General features: G+C 38.0%; 1 long non-coding RNA gene across 1 annotated transcript; it reads right to left on the bottom strand.

Moving 5' to 3' along the window:
• Nucleotides 1-11,229: 11,229 nt before the first annotated feature.
• On the bottom strand, nt 11,230-13,199 carry LOC306647572. Its single transcript, XR_013760125.1, has 4 exons — nt 13,111-13,199; nt 12,900-12,961; nt 11,794-11,905; nt 11,230-11,310 (listed from the first exon to the last, which is right to left on the bottom strand). It is a non-coding gene; the product is annotated as an uncharacterized lncRNA (long non-coding RNA).
• Between the last annotated feature and the right edge of the window lie 2,510 nt (nt 13,200-15,709).

The following is a 15,709-nucleotide window of genomic DNA, read 5'->3' as shown; positions in this document are numbered from 1 at the left end:
ATTATAGCATACCAAATTAGGTGGAAGAAAGAATAAAAGATAAAACACAGAGAAAGAAAAGGGGTAATGGAGGGAATTAAAGCAGAAGATGAAATGATGAGAGAAAAAAGGATGAAGGAGAGGGGAAGGAAGTAGAAATGAGAAAGAAGAAATGAGATATGAAGAAAAGATCCAGTTCATTGGCAAAATAAAGTTAGGAAGAACTCTGAAAACACACAAAACGTAGGAAGACATTGGAAACCAGTTTAAATCAAGCAGTTAATGCAATAATAGTTCCACGGTGGGCTGTTGTGGGATCCCTGCTTTCCACTCAGCCCTGATCTGTCCCAGTTGCACCTGCAACTGTCATCCGCACTCTGTCTCAGCATTCAGACCTCCAGTTTAAATGAAAGTGCCCTTTGCTCTTCTCCACTCTGTTGACTAGCAGACCTGCAGCTGCTGCTCCCATAGCCCAGACCTCCCCGCCAAGTCTGTTTCAGTCTCACTTCTGTGTCCAGACTGACTCATGACCCAGGCACCCACCAATCCCATGAAAATTAAGCCTCACCAGTGTAGTGGCACACATCTGTAATCCCAGAGACTCAGGAGGCTGAGATAGGAGGATTACAAGTTCAAGGCCAGCCTCAGCAACTTAGTGAGACCCTAAGCAACTTAGTGAGACCCTGTCTCAAAATAAAAAAATAAAAAAACGACTGGGGATGTGGCTCAGTGGTTAAGTGCCCTTGGGTTCAATCCCTGGTATCAAAAACAAATAAATAAAGAAATATGGAAAAATATTAAAAAGGATTAGTGATGTAGCTCAGTGTTAAAGTACCCCTGAGTTAAATCCCCAGTAAAAAAAAAAAAAAAAAGTAAGCCTTAGTGGCTGTTTGGCCTTGGGGACTCAAAGAAAAAGTATACCAAGAACAAAGAAAAACAATTGTTTTAAATAGAGAACGAAGTGTGAAGAACGAAGGAAAACTGTAGTGATTTCAGGCCTTCCACTTAGGAAATCCAAACAGTATTTCTAAGCTGTTGTGGCTCCCCACTTTCCCTAAATTTGCTGGAGACTACTGGGACTTTTCCCACACTAGATCAGCTCACTGCATCTGAGCTTATTTTCTGCTCAGGTTGTGAATTTGTTGGACAGTGGCACCTGTATATCTTAAACTCAGTGGGAGAATTTCAGTTCACTGGAGGGAAGCTGGCCCTCTGACTGAACCACCATGAACCCAGTACTACTAAAGTCTTTTGATTAATTGTCTCTCTAGTCTAGAAACCAATATTTCTGGTTTTCACCTACTTGCTAGTTTTGTGGGTTGCCTACTGGCATTCTCTCATGGGCTTCCAACTTCAATAGGACACCATGGAATTGTTCTAATTCAGTCTTAGGGAGCTGCTCTGATATTGTGGGTTCCTCTGAGCTACCATTTTCGATCTTTAATCAGTAGCTTTTCTAAATATCGCTGAAAAAGAAACCAGGAAAAAAATCCATTTGCCATTATCTCAGAAAAATAAAATATGTAGAAATGAGCTTAACCAAAAAGGTTAAAGACCTCTATAGTTAAAATTACAAGAAGACCCTAGAAGATGGAAAGACCTCCCACGTTCGTGCATTAAGAAAATTAATATTGTTTAAATGGGCATACTGCAAAAGCCATCTACAGCTTCAGTGCAACTTCAACCAAGATACCAACGTTTTTCACAGAACTAGAAGAAAAAAAATCCTAAAATTTATTTGGAACCACAAAAGACTCCAAATAGCCAAAGCAACCCTGGGCAAAAAGAGTTGGACATATCACAGTACCTGATTTTAAAATGTATTAATCATACTGTCAAAAACAGCATAGTATTGGTGTAAGAACAGATATATAGGTTAATGGAATAAAATACAGAGTTCAGGAAAAAATCCATGAATCTGCAGTCTTCTGATTCTTGATAAAGGTATCAAAGGTATATGTGAGAGAAAAGACAGGCTCTTCAACAAATGGTGCTGAGCTAACTGGACATTCACTTGTAGCATATTGAAACTAAATCCTGATCTCTCAAAAAACCAACTCAAAATGGATCAAAGACCTTAATATGTGATCTGAAAGTTTGAAACTATTAGAAGCAATGTAGGGATAACACTTCAAGATATAGACACAGGCAATGCTTCCCTGAGTAGAAAGAACTCCAAAAGCTAATAAAATAAAAGGAAGAATTGATAAATTGGATTACATCAGCTAAGGAATTAAAAGCAAGAATTGATACATGGGATTACATCAAATTAGAAAGGTTCTGCATAGCAAACAGAGTAAAGAGACATCCTTCGGAGTGGGAGAAAATCTTTGCTAGCTATTCATCTGACAGAGAATTAACATCCAAAATATGTTATGAACTCAAAACACTTAACATCAGAACAACAAGTGACCCAATAAGGAAATGGGCAAATTATCTGAACAGCCACTTCTCAAGAGAAGTACCAATGGGCAATAAATATATGTAAAAATGCTCAGTGTCTTTAGCTATCAGGAAAATGCAAATCAAAACTACCTTGAGATTCCCCATTCAGAATGTCTACTATAAAAAATAAATATTTATAATTTGTAAAATGAGCAAAGAAGTTGAATAGACAGTTCTCCAGAGAAAATACACAAGGTGGCCAAAAAAAGCATGTGAAAAATACTGACTCCATTCCTTACAGGGTGATTGCAAATTAAAATAAGATACCACCTATCTTAAACATATTAAGAAAGTTTCTATTAAAACAGAGAGAGAGAAAGAGGGAGAGAATAGAAAATGTTGGTAAGGATGTGAAGAAACTGGAAGCTTGTGCACTGCTGGTGAGGATGTAAAATTGTGACATGGAAAACAGTTTCTCAAAAATGTCAAACTAGAATCACCATCTCGGATGATGACACATATAGGGGGTGGGAAGGGGAGAATGGAGGAAGGAGGGACTCTATAGAGGGATAGAGAGGTGGGAGGAGTGGGGGGGGGGAAATAACGGAATGAATCAAAAACTATTACCCTAGGTAAATGTATGATTTCACAAATGGTTTGCCTCTACTTCATGTACAAACAGAGAAACAAGATGTATTTCATTTGTTTACAATAAAAATGAATTTAAAAAAAAAGAATCACCATCTGCTCTGCCAATTCCACAAAGGAATTGAAATTAGAGTCTTGAAGAGATATTTGTATGTCCATGTTCACAGCATTATTCACCATTAGCTGGATGGTGGAAGCAACTCAAATATGTATTGACAGATGTGTAGACAAGCAAAATGCAGGATATACATACCACAGAATAGTATTCATTCTTAAGGAAAATTCTGAAACATGCTACAACCTGGGTGAGTCTTGAGAACATTACGTGAAGTCAGTCAGTCATCCAAATACAAACAATTCCATTTATATGAGGTACCTAAAGTAGTCAGGTTAAGAAAGTAGAATGGTGGGCGTCAAGGACTGGGGAAGGAAGAAATGGGAAGCTACTGTTCAATAGGTATAGTTTCGGTTTTGAAAGATGAAAAGCGTGGTGGAGATGGATGGTGGTGATGATTGTGCCATGGTATGTACTTAATATCACTGAACTCCTTAATATTAATGACACTTCATTAATAAATAACCATTAATAAAAAAAAAATCACTGAACTCTACTTAAAGATGGTTAAGACCACATGTTTTATATGAATGTATGTTAAAGAATCAGGACTCAATGGTTTTGAAAATTCCCAGCCTCTTCAGATTTAAAAAATGCAAACATTAAGAAACGGCTTCCAGGAAAATTCATGCTGTGGGCGCTGGCAGGTAAATCCTGGTCTAAATATGATGTCAGAGATGTGACTGTAAAGCATTTTGTTAGATTAAAGAAGACAAAGAGTGGTGCCCTTACAGTATGATTCAGTCATGTGAAAGACCTTTTTAAAAGGATTAAGAGTATGCTTCACAGATCCTCTCAATCAAATAACAGGCCTCTGGGAAGCTTAAGGGCTTTGTCACTCAGACTTCTAAACATGGGCCTAAGGTTTAAGAAGGCTTACCTAGAAGAGATTTCTGTCTTGACTTTTGTGTAATGGAGTGAACCGTAATGAGATTCACAGGAAACCCACAATGTTTTTGTAAGAACTCTGCCGGTTTGAAGTGACAGGATCGGAATGAAAAGGGTAACATAAAACTAAAAGAGGCCATTGCCCCCTCCCCCCAATTCTGTTGACAGGAAAAACAGGCTGAGCAACTTCTCAACTGTAGCATGTATTACCTTTCTTGAAAAAGAAAATGTGACTCGGGGTGAAACCAGGGACCTCGATTGCAGAGCCAAAAGCCATGGAGAAGCATTCCTAGGTCTTGAGATCTAATTGAAGAACTTCCAACACTGAAACCACTGAATTTCAGAATTACAATGGGCCAGTGACTCCTCTGAGCCTCCCATTGCTCCTTTTTTAACAAAAGTATCTAAAATTGTTATCCTATGCCTGTCACTCTTGTAAGGTGCCCAAGGGTGGGGAAGTGTTTTCTAGACCGAGAGGAACTAATAGGTGATGGGAGTTGTGCTTAAGGAATGACAGCTGAGGAGCCCCATCATCGCCTGGATGACTTAGGTGATGTGATGATGAACTGTAAGTTGATGCTGGAATGGAAGGTAACTTTGGGAGCCAGGGTGAGGGATGAGTGCTCTTTGCATGTGTAAAGGACCTGAATCATCAAGGGCAGACTCTGAAATGGTCTCCAGTGATCCCTGCTTTCTCGTATTTATACCCTCTTGCAGTCCTCTCCCTTTGAGTGTGGGCAGGACCTGGTGACTCTTATCTAACTAGAAGAATATGACAAAAGTGATGAGATATCAGTCCTCAGATTAAGTTACAAAAGGATTCTGACTTCCAACTTGCTATTCTTTCTTGACTTTTCCCTCACTTACCTCTAGGGATATTGACTGCCCCATTGTAAGCTGTCCTTAGGCCACATGGCAAGGAATCCATGTCTCTTGTGAATCTATAGTAAGGACCTTTGGCTCTCCAACAGCCAGGTGAGTAAGCTTAGAAGCATATTCTCCCCACGTGAGCCTTAAGATGATTGCATTCATAAGTGACAACTTAATTGCAGCTTTGTGAGAGATTCCAACCCCAAAGATATCACTAACTTGAGTCTGGATTCCCGATCCAAAGAAACTATGAAATAATGAATATTTATTGTTTGATGTTGCTCAGTGTGAGAGTAATTTGTTATACAACAATAGAACTAGCATACCCACAATGAAGATTTAACAACCTTAAGTATTTGTTTTAATATGAACCTAATATATATACTTATACAATATTTATATACATAATACGTTGCCTTTTAAAGACCCTTACGACATTCACAAAAGTCAACTCTGTAAAATAGTTCCTAAAAAAAATCAGTAAATTCCACAAAGAACTAGTACTGATAAAATCTTCTAATCAAATGGGGAAGAACACCTTGGTAATATTTTCAGAACAATTTTCTTAACAACTGAGACAAGAGGATATCAAAATCAGAATTACACAATTCGTATACAAAAAGCAAGAAATGACAGCAGAAGCACATATCGCACTCGAAAGTATAATCACAGTGCTCAAGGGAAAATGTGTAACCTTAAATATACATGTTAATTTATAAGTTATTCAACAGTGCTCACAGGAAAATATATAACCTTAAATATTTGTGTTAATTTATAAGTTTTTCACATAAGAATAAAAACTTGAGTTTTCAATTCAAGAAATTGGAAGGCACTAACAAACCATTTAACCAATAAGTAGTCTGCTTGAGAAAATGGGTAGAAAATAAATAAAAAACAGAATGGGGGAAGAATGAATTCAGAGAAAAATAAAAGAATAAATGCTAATAAGATTACTTTACTCAAGTCTATGTATTTGAACCATTATTAAAATGGATATATTGTTAGGGAAATGTGAACCATGGAAACATACCTCCAGAGAAGAGAACACATCTAAATAGACTAATTACCATAAAAATATCAAAGTTCATTGGTACACACCTGTAATCCCAGACACTTCTGAGGCTGATGCAGAAGGACTCCAAGTTCACAGGTCTTCTCCAACTCTGTCTCAAAATAAAATGTAAACAGGCAGGGATGTAGCTCAGTGGTAGTACAACTGCCTAGCATGCCCAAGCCCTTGGGTTCAGTCCCCAGCATCACACACACACACACACACACACACACACACATTAATGTTTGAAAAACTACCCTTTCTCCTCAAAATGTACTTGCTTAAGAAATTTTCAGTTTTCACCACTATTATTTAGCAGTGTTACAGGGGGAGTAGCTGATGAACTTAGGGAAGATAAAAATGAGGTCTTTGGTGAGAAGAGGAGTCACATGTCTACTAGGCCTTTTGAAGTCATGGAGGCCATACTGTCCTGGCCCACATGTCAGATAATATAGGAGGCTGGCAATTTTGAGTGGAGTCAGCAGCAGAAAGGAGCTCAGTGAGAGGCTGTTGCAAGTGGCCTGCCACATGACTTGTACATTCCAGAAGACCCTGTGGAGTTGTAAGATGTTCAGCGGCAAGCTCTAGAGGAAGATTCCCAATGTGGAACCTGGTAGCATGGAGCAAAGACAGGACTTCTGCAGTCCAGAATTACATGACTTTGCAAAAATGGCTTCTGACAAAGTATTGGGATAGAACATTTGACCACACGACACCTAAGTTCAGAACTGCTGAAATCTAGGCCATAAACTGAAGTTATGCACCAGTGATCCATTACCACACAGAAATGCTACCTGTAAGATGATCATGAGCAAGACCAGAGGGCACGTGTAAGCTGCATGAGCAGACCCCCATATTATCCACCACAGTTTACCAGAGCCCTTCCTTCAGCTTACACCTTGACTGTGTGCAGTACCCTACATACAATATGCCTATGCACAACCATGTGCAAGAGATGAATAGAACCTGAGTTTTGAGATATGGATAGACAAGATTCAAGCCAAAACTGAATGGGAGCTACATTACTGCCTCATTCAGAGATGTCCTTGAAAGAGGAGAGAGAAAATTTTCCACAGGGGCAGAGCTTCAGGCAAAGGTCATCCACTTTGTGTGGAAAGAGAGGTAGCTTGTGGTAATACTTATGGACTCTCGGGCAATGACAAGTGTCCTGGAGCACTGGTCAGGGATGTAGAAGATTGAAATGTACGTAAACAAGAAGTTCTGGGGTAGAGGCACTGGGCTAGGTCTGTGAGAGCAGGCAGGAGGTGTGAAGATCTTTGTATCAGAGAAGCCCACCAGTAAGTGTCTATCATGGGAGAAGCATTAAATGATCAGGTAAACACATGACTTGAGTCAATGGGAGCCAATTTCCCACACTAGCCATTCCAGCAGGATGGCCCGTGAATGAAGTGACCAAAGAGGCAGAGATGGAGGATATACATGGACTCGGCAGCAGGCCAATCTAGCAAACTCTTGTCTTTGAATGTCCAACTTGCCATCAACAGATGTCAATTCTGAGCCTCTAATGTGACAATCAGTCATTAGATGGGAAGTTGATTACAACTTTTTTTTTTTTTGTCACAGGATCTGATAACTATTTCAGATGTAGGGCTTAAGGAACACCTACCTGGTCCATAGACACAGCATCTGGGCCTGCTTCGCTGTTTCGGTTTTCGCCACTCTCTTCCTCCAGTATTCAACCGGTCTCTGGTCAGGTAATTTTGTTCATCTTAACCTTAATCCTGATCCCCCAATCCAGAATGAGGCATTATTATGGCATGTCGGGTTTCCTGTCCCAAGTTAATATTAGGGATAAGCCTGATGCTGTCATCTGGCTAACAGGTAACTCAATTTGGTTTTGGTTATAAAAATATATATCTTCCTTAAATGTATCCTGAAGTCTTCTGAAAGTCAACCAGCTCAATGCAACGACTAGACACTTTTCTCCCAGCCTTCTTCCATGAAACAAGATCCCTTCCCACAGTCCTGGGTTTCATTCACTAATCAGTATTTATACCCCATATTCACATGGAGAACTTTATTCCTTATCTCATGGGAGTTTAAACTCCTAGCAAATATTACTACCCATTTTTAAGTGCCCCCAAAAAAGTTCATTTGCTTCAGCTCCAATCATTGTTTTTCTTTTTTGCTCTGTATTTGATCCACGGATATATTTACTTGTTTCTAAGATTACCACTCTTTTGGTGTTTTAATATTTTATTGAGCATTGCTAAGTTAGAGTTATTATGACTGGAAGTCTCTTAAAGACGTCTGTGTGTGTGGGGGGGGGGGGGGGTACTGGAGATAAAACCCAGGACCTCCTGCATGCTAACCATGCACTCTAAACCTGAGCTACATCCCACAAAAGGTAGCATTTTACATATTATTTTAAAAATGTTTTTGGGTAACTAAAAGAGCATTTGGAAAAAAATAAATTGGGGGCTAGGCTGTAGCTCAGTGGTAGAGTGCTTGTCTCACAAATGTGAGACACTGAATTTGATCCTCAGCACCACATAAAAATAAATAAGTAAAATAAAGGTATTGTGTCCATCTACAACTAAAAATTTTTTTAAATAAATAAATAAATTGGATGCCTACCTCATAGGTCCTGCTAAAACAAGTTCTCAATAAAGATTTAAACATCAAAATGAAGTATTAAAAAAAAAAAACTAGGAGAGACAGAGGCTTTTTAAACATAAAAGCACTAAATATAAATGAAAAATACTGGTAAACTCTGAATACATTTAAATTAAAAGCCTCTGTTCATTAAGACAGCAAAATGGCAAACCTAAGAGTAGGAGAAGAAAGTAATACATTTATCCAAAAAAGGACTTATGTCCTATGATATATATTTTTAAAACTACAGTCAGCAAAGAGAAACAAACAAACAAAAAAGCCTCAAAAACCTGATTTTTTAAAAAAGTGGACAAGAAATTGGAACAGGCACTTTACAGAATATGATATCCAAGAATCTAAGAAGCATATGAAAAGGGGTTACATAAGATCTGTCATCAGAGCAATACAAAATAAAATTACAGTGAGAAGCCACCACACACTCACTAGACCATGGAGACACTGGATTGCTAAAAACTGATGACAGAGGGGTGTGGTGGTACAAGCTAATAATCCTAGCTACTTGAAAGGCTGAGGCAGGAAAATCCAAGTTTGAGGCCCGTCTGGGTAACTTAGTAAGATCCTACCTCAAAATAAAAATTAGAAAAAGGGCTGGAGATGTAGCTCAGTGGTAGAGGGCACTTGCCTAGCCATCCCTGGGGTTCAATCCCCAGTACCTCCTGCCCAACCCTTCCCCATTCCCCCCAAAAAGATAGGGGGAATGTAAAATGGTACGATCGCTCTAGAAAACTCCTAATAGCTACTAAAGTTAACCATAGGCCTGTCAAAGGTCTTTTAGATTAAGTCACAGGCTTACCTAAAGCCACATAGAAAGAAAGTAGATGAAATAATGTCTATCTTACATCAGAGCCTTTGTCCTTTATTGTCACCCTGGCTCTTCCACTCACCCAGGTCTTCTACAAATACACCAATGCCGTAAATGAACTTTATGCCTTTCTCTAGTTCAATGTGATTTGCATTTATTTAAAACAGAAGACCTTATGGTAGCTTAACCTTTGTTCACTGTTGGGGTTGACTGAACCTTAACAGAAGGCTAGAACTGAAATACTGAATCAGAACCAAGAGAAACAAAACTATTTAGTTTATTGTTATTTTCTGATTTTAAGTTTAATAAAATCATTCCAAAAATACATCAGAATTATTTTAAAAATGGATTTGCCTTCCTAATGTTTTTCTTGGTTAAAATCTTCATTGTTCAGAAGGTCCCACTTTCTGACTATAATCAAAATTCAGGGCCATGATCTGGCTTAGTATTGATTTTGTTTCTGATGTCATCTGTCCATCATCTTCGAACCCTGCCACACCTCATGTTTGTGAGTCTTGCTGCTCTTTCATTACTTAAAGATCTCATCTGAAATAGCTACCTGGAATTCACCATAGCCTCTTCCTCTAGAAAATGCTTTTCATCCCTGATGCTTGCCAGGATCTAGTAAAACTGTACCACTAGACTAAAACTGACAATCGTCATGGTTAAACTGTTTAAAACCATTCCCAGTTGTCTTTTGGGCAATGCTGAGTTGCTACTTACGCTGCCAGTCAATGGCCAGGGCAGCTCATCATGCAGAAGCACCAAAGCTGGCCATCTGAATATTCCTGTGATAGTTAATATCGCTACATTGATCTGCCAAGTTAATAGATCTTGCTAATATGCTGTAGGAGCCTAAAAGGCATACATGGAATGTTTCATTAAAAAGTAGCAGCTTGGAAGTCATAGAAGTTTAATTTGTGTTATTTAATAATAATACTCATCCTGGAGGTCCCTCAACTAATTAGGAATCCTTTTCAAAACACTGGAACATTTTAGGCAGTCTAAGAGAGAGAGAGAAAAAAAAAAAAAAGGACTCAAATTTCAGTAAAAAGCCTGAATATTTCAAACAGTTTGTTGGAACAAAGTGAAACAAAGGAATCTCCCCAGATGTCAACCTTTTCTCCAGAGATCAAGAGGCTTGAGCATGGACAGGAGCAAGGAGGAGTACACTTCTGAGCTCTGAATCTGCAGGAGAGCTTTTTCTTGATTGATTAAAGAAGTAAAAAAGGATCCGAATTAAAGCAATCTGGCCAAATGAGAGAACAGGTTAGTAATGACTTTTTCCTCCTCCTTAAAAAAAATTTATGACAATTCTACACATATGGGAATGTGCAGTTCTTTTTTAGAATTTGAAAGTGTCAAAAGTTCTTCCATGTGAATAAACAGTGAAGACTTAGCATCCTCAAACAGAAGTTAAGTTGTATCCACATAAGTCACAGATAATTTCAAGTACTTAATAATCTGCATAATATGTGTACAGTATGCTTATGACAGATTATTTTTGTCAAGATTTGGTTCATATTTGTTATGAACCAAACTACTGCACATATTTATTTCAAAACTCTGACCCAGTTTCATTAGTTTCTTTTCTAATTTAAAAAAAAAAATTTCCTGAGGCTGAAGTTTCTTGCATTTTTTTCTGTTTTTCTGCCTTACTTCAGGGTCCTGCTTTTTATCTCCAAAACTGGAGATAAGTGTTCACAACAATAAAATTCTGAGTTGGGAGCTGTCGAATGGAACTAGGCAGAAAAGTCTGAGTTAAAACAGTGGATATAAGATCCATAGGTAAGAAGACAGCAGCAGCCAGGGCTGCCCCAGGATCCATCTCTCTACCTTCGGCCACTCTGGAGAAGAAGTTTCCAACTGGACCATTCTTGGTGTTAGTCCTCATTCATCATTACTGAATAATAGATGGTAGATCTGTTTTCTGATCTAGATAGGAAAGGAGAGAAGGATTTTTCTTAGAACCATCACCATGCTTATATTAATTCCATTCTCTCTTGATCTTCCTCATAGTCAGAATTCACTTCTAACCTTCCATAACTGACAAATTTTCTGAAATAACATTCTCATACCTTGTGGAATTCTATTTGGCCCCAAAGATAATTTTGTCACCTCATTTTATAAGTAGAATAATGAATGTCAACAATTCATGAGAATCACCAGGATAATTGTTAAAAATACAAACAGGAGTTTCTACCTCTGACCCACTGAATTAGAATCCATGGGAGGAATATAGGCATCTTTATTTTTTAAAGAATTCTATATGATATTTTGATCAGGTAATTTTAAGATACACTGTGGAAGGTCTTAACACCTCTGGTTTTATGTATGGAGACTATGTTAGCTTTTCATCAATGGGATAAAATACCTGAGAAAAACAACTTAGAAGAGGAAAGGTTTATTTTGACTCACGTTTCAGAGGTTCCAGTCCATGGTTGGCTGACCTCATTGCTGTGGGCCTGAGGTGAGGCAGAACATCAAGGTAGGAGGGTGTGTCCCAGGAAGGATGTTCACTCTAAGGCAGCTGGGAAGCAAAGAAAGGGAGAACAAGGAAGGCGCTGGGGACAAGATATACTCTTAGAGATCACACCTCCAGTGACCCACTTCCTCCAACTCAGTCCCCCCTCCTTGGGTTCCACCACCTCCCAATAATGTCATCAGCCCATCAATGTATGAACCCACCCATGAGGTTAAAGCCCTCAAGATCCAATCACTTTCCAAAGGCCCATCTCTGAACATTGCAGCATTCATTCAACACAGGAACTTTTGGAGGACATTCCAGAACCAAATCATAACAGTGACCATATGGTTTATCATCCATAAGAGACATTTTAAAAGTCGAACCAGGGTATTAATAATTCTTTGTCCACTGTCAAACACTGAGACAATTCTGGGCAATCAGGACATAGTTAATAGATCAACCTAGTTAATAGATCATTATTTTCCTCCCCACCTACATCCTTTATTTATTTTTGTAATAGCTTTGAGATAAAGTTATGCTGTGCAATTCACCCTCTTAAAATGTTTTTAATATATTCACAGTTTTGCAGCCATCAGTAAATCAATATCAGAACTTTTTTCCCATCCCCCCAAAAAACCCTGTATTCTTTAGCAGTCGCCCCAGCTCCCCAACCCCACAAACTCTGTGCATCCACTCCTCTACTTTTTGATTCTATGCATTTGCCCATTTTTGAAATTTTCTATAAAGGTAATTATTCCATAAATTGACTTTTATACCAGACTTCCTTCATTTTGCATGTTTTCCAAGTTCAGCCATGTTGTAGTGTATGTCAGGACTTCATTTCTTTTTATTGCTGAGTAGTATTCTATTCTAAGGATATATCCCATTTGTATCCATTTATCAGTTGATGGACATCTGGGTTGTTTTGACCTTTTGGTTATCATGAGTAATGCTGCTATGTACATTTGTGTAAAAGTTTTAGTGTAGACATATGTTTTCATTCTTTTTTGGATATGTATCTATTTTCCTACCTCCACTTTGTGGGTAATGCACTTACCATTGAAGATTAATAGAGTTTTCGCAGGCCACATAGAAGAGCAAGAAAACAGTAAGAAGAACCTGAAAGGTAGAACATTATGTTACTTAGATTAGGTGAAATAGGTATTTTTGTTTTTAAAATACATTTATGTCCTTTCTAGCAATGACCCAAATACTTGTTCAGAAATTAGACTGGTTGAGAAAAAGACATATGTAGGGAAGGAACTAACCTTACAAATCAGCAGAAATCCCTGCTGGGCTACTAAGGGCCCTTGCTTTAGAGCTTAAAGTCATTTATCTAAGAACAGATGGACTAATACATCAAAGATAAAATAACACTTACAAAATGCCCTTGGGTCTTTGTTCTCTGAGCAAATATGTGCATTCTGTGCCTTGAATAAAAAGTTTTAATTCCTTGAGTTAATAGTTAACTCACTGATGACTTCTTTAATTTTGTCTTTTTCTTTAAAATGCATGACACAGGCAGGCTAAGTTTTCAGGGAATGTGTTTAACCTTATAAAGACCTACACATCGGTGGAACGCTCTTATGTGAGGAGACACATAGTAAAGGTAGCTGTGTTAAAGTAAAATCAATATCTACAGAAGAGAAAATTAGAAAGGAAATCACTGATTTTCTTTCTTTCTTTTTTTCTTGTCACTGGACTGTGTAGGTTTGGAACTCTTCAGAATCATTCCATTATAGAAGTCTCTAGGTTTCCACTGTAATGGGTTCCAGATTTTCCTGTTATGAGAATGAAACTAACAGACTTAGTAAATCCTTATTTATTTGTCCCAAAGGCCAAGCAGTGTTCTTTCTTTTCTGGTGCTGGTTTCTATTCATTCACTGCCTCTTCTCAAGTCCTTTTGCTGCCCGTCATTAATCTTTCAAGCTACAGCTGGGTGGGTTCAGAATAAAACCATCAGAGGAACTGAAAAATGAAATATTTACCTGCACCAATGGGGGAAACGACCTATCAACCTTATCCTTTCAATGCAATTGCATTTTTATTTCATTTTGTTCTATTCTTTTTCTAGATAGAAGACAGAATACATATTTATTTTCATATATACACACATATTCACTATATATGTGTATATATATATATATATTTTAAACTATCCTCATTTGTAATGAGATGTAATATATAGAGTTCAGCTAGTTACCATGGAGACCCTGGTCCTCTGTTTCTTATCACAGAGCTACACTATCGTCTGGTGTCAGCCAAGGAGGGATGACAAAGGCCTCCCCAAGAGCCTAGCTCTGCAATTACTGAGCAATCAAGCGCCACTTTTAATAGAGCATATCCAGGTACACATGACTTCTCACTCAGCACTGTCTTCTCTTCTTCCTTTTTAAACTTATACATAGCAAAATGCAGTTACTAAGGATAGACACACTGAGTATCCCTATCTTCCACTTTTTTTTTTTTTTTTTTTTTTTTTTTTTTGTGGTACTGGGGATCGAACTCAGGGCCTTGTTCTCACGAGGCAAGCACTCTACCAGCTGAGCTATCTCCCCAGCCCTATCTTCCTCTTTTGAATGGCCTGTTTATTCAGGATTTCAATGATAAGTTTGTATTATACAACTCATTAGCTCTCATCCTCTTTATTTTTAGATCTCCCATTTTTTAAAACCTTTCAGAAGGAAGAAGTATTTTCTTCTGAGGAAATATAGTGATCTTTCTTTTATACATTAATCTGTTTTTATGGTTTGTCTTTAACTGATGCTATAAAGAAGTGGATAAATGAAAAATCTCAGTCTCTAGATTTCCTCTTAGTCCTGCAAGTTTCCTGATTTCTCTAACCAAGTCACCAAATTTATGGAGAGAGAGAGAGAATATGATGGGCATTCATTTCTTTTCTTCTGGTAGTGATGTAAACGAGAATCTGATATAAACAAGAATCTGAATGAACAGAATGTACGTAATAGGAGAAATAAAAAGCCTAATTTTTCTTTAAGGATTTTTATTTTAATTGACTGACTTCACTGTTCCCCAGATTTTCCTTTGCTGCTCAGACTGAGACATTTTAAAATTCATCTAGAAATTCGTCATGAATTAAGGTTTGAACTGAGGCAATCAAATTAGCCTGGATCCATTATTATACATAGGTTTCTTACAGTAACAGCTTAGTTTTGTCCTGTGCAATGTCTGTAATGTTATAAAATAAATAGCTGTCTTTGCTTTAGCTCAGAAGTTCTAGAACTTTGCTGAAATGTCCTTATCCCTAAAGCTGAAGGAATTTTAGGTGTTCAAAAAGCACAATTATGGTTGGAATTAGGAGAGATGGAACTAGTGAGATACCAAAAATGGGTATGGCATGATCACTGCTCTGAAAAAACTAAAAATCCAATTGAGGAAGCAGCTTTTAAACTTATGTAGTAGGATCAATAATGTGAACAGCAGAAAGTATACAAAAGCGTAAGTGTTGCCGGGGGGGAATCAAACAAGGCAGAGTGAGTGCTACAATTTGAATGTGTTCCCCAAAGTTCACATGCTGCAAACTCAATTCCAATGCAGCAGTGTTGAGAGACGGGATCTTTAAGAGGGGATGAGGTTCCTTCTTATGTAAAGGTCAACACTGTTTTCCTAGCAGTGGGTTAGTTATGGCTGGAGCAAGTTTCTCATCAAAGGAAGAGTTCAACTCCCTTCCTCTCTCTCTCTCTCTCCCTCTTTGCCAGCCTTCCCTTCTGCCACAGGATGGTCAAGCATGAAGTCTCTCATCAGATGTTGTCCCTCACTCTTGGACTTTCCAGCCTCCAGAGCCATGAGTCAAATCTACTTGTATTATTTTTAAATAATCCAGACTGTGGTATTGTGATAGCACCA

The sequence above is a fragment of the Sciurus vulgaris genome, assembly GCF_902686455.1.
Source record: "Sciurus vulgaris genome assembly, chromosome: 17".
NCBI lineage: Eukaryota > Metazoa > Chordata > Mammalia > Rodentia > Sciuridae > Sciurus > Sciurus vulgaris.
Note: the sequence above shows the minus strand (reverse complement) of the source record. Positions and strands in the feature narration are given on the sequence as shown.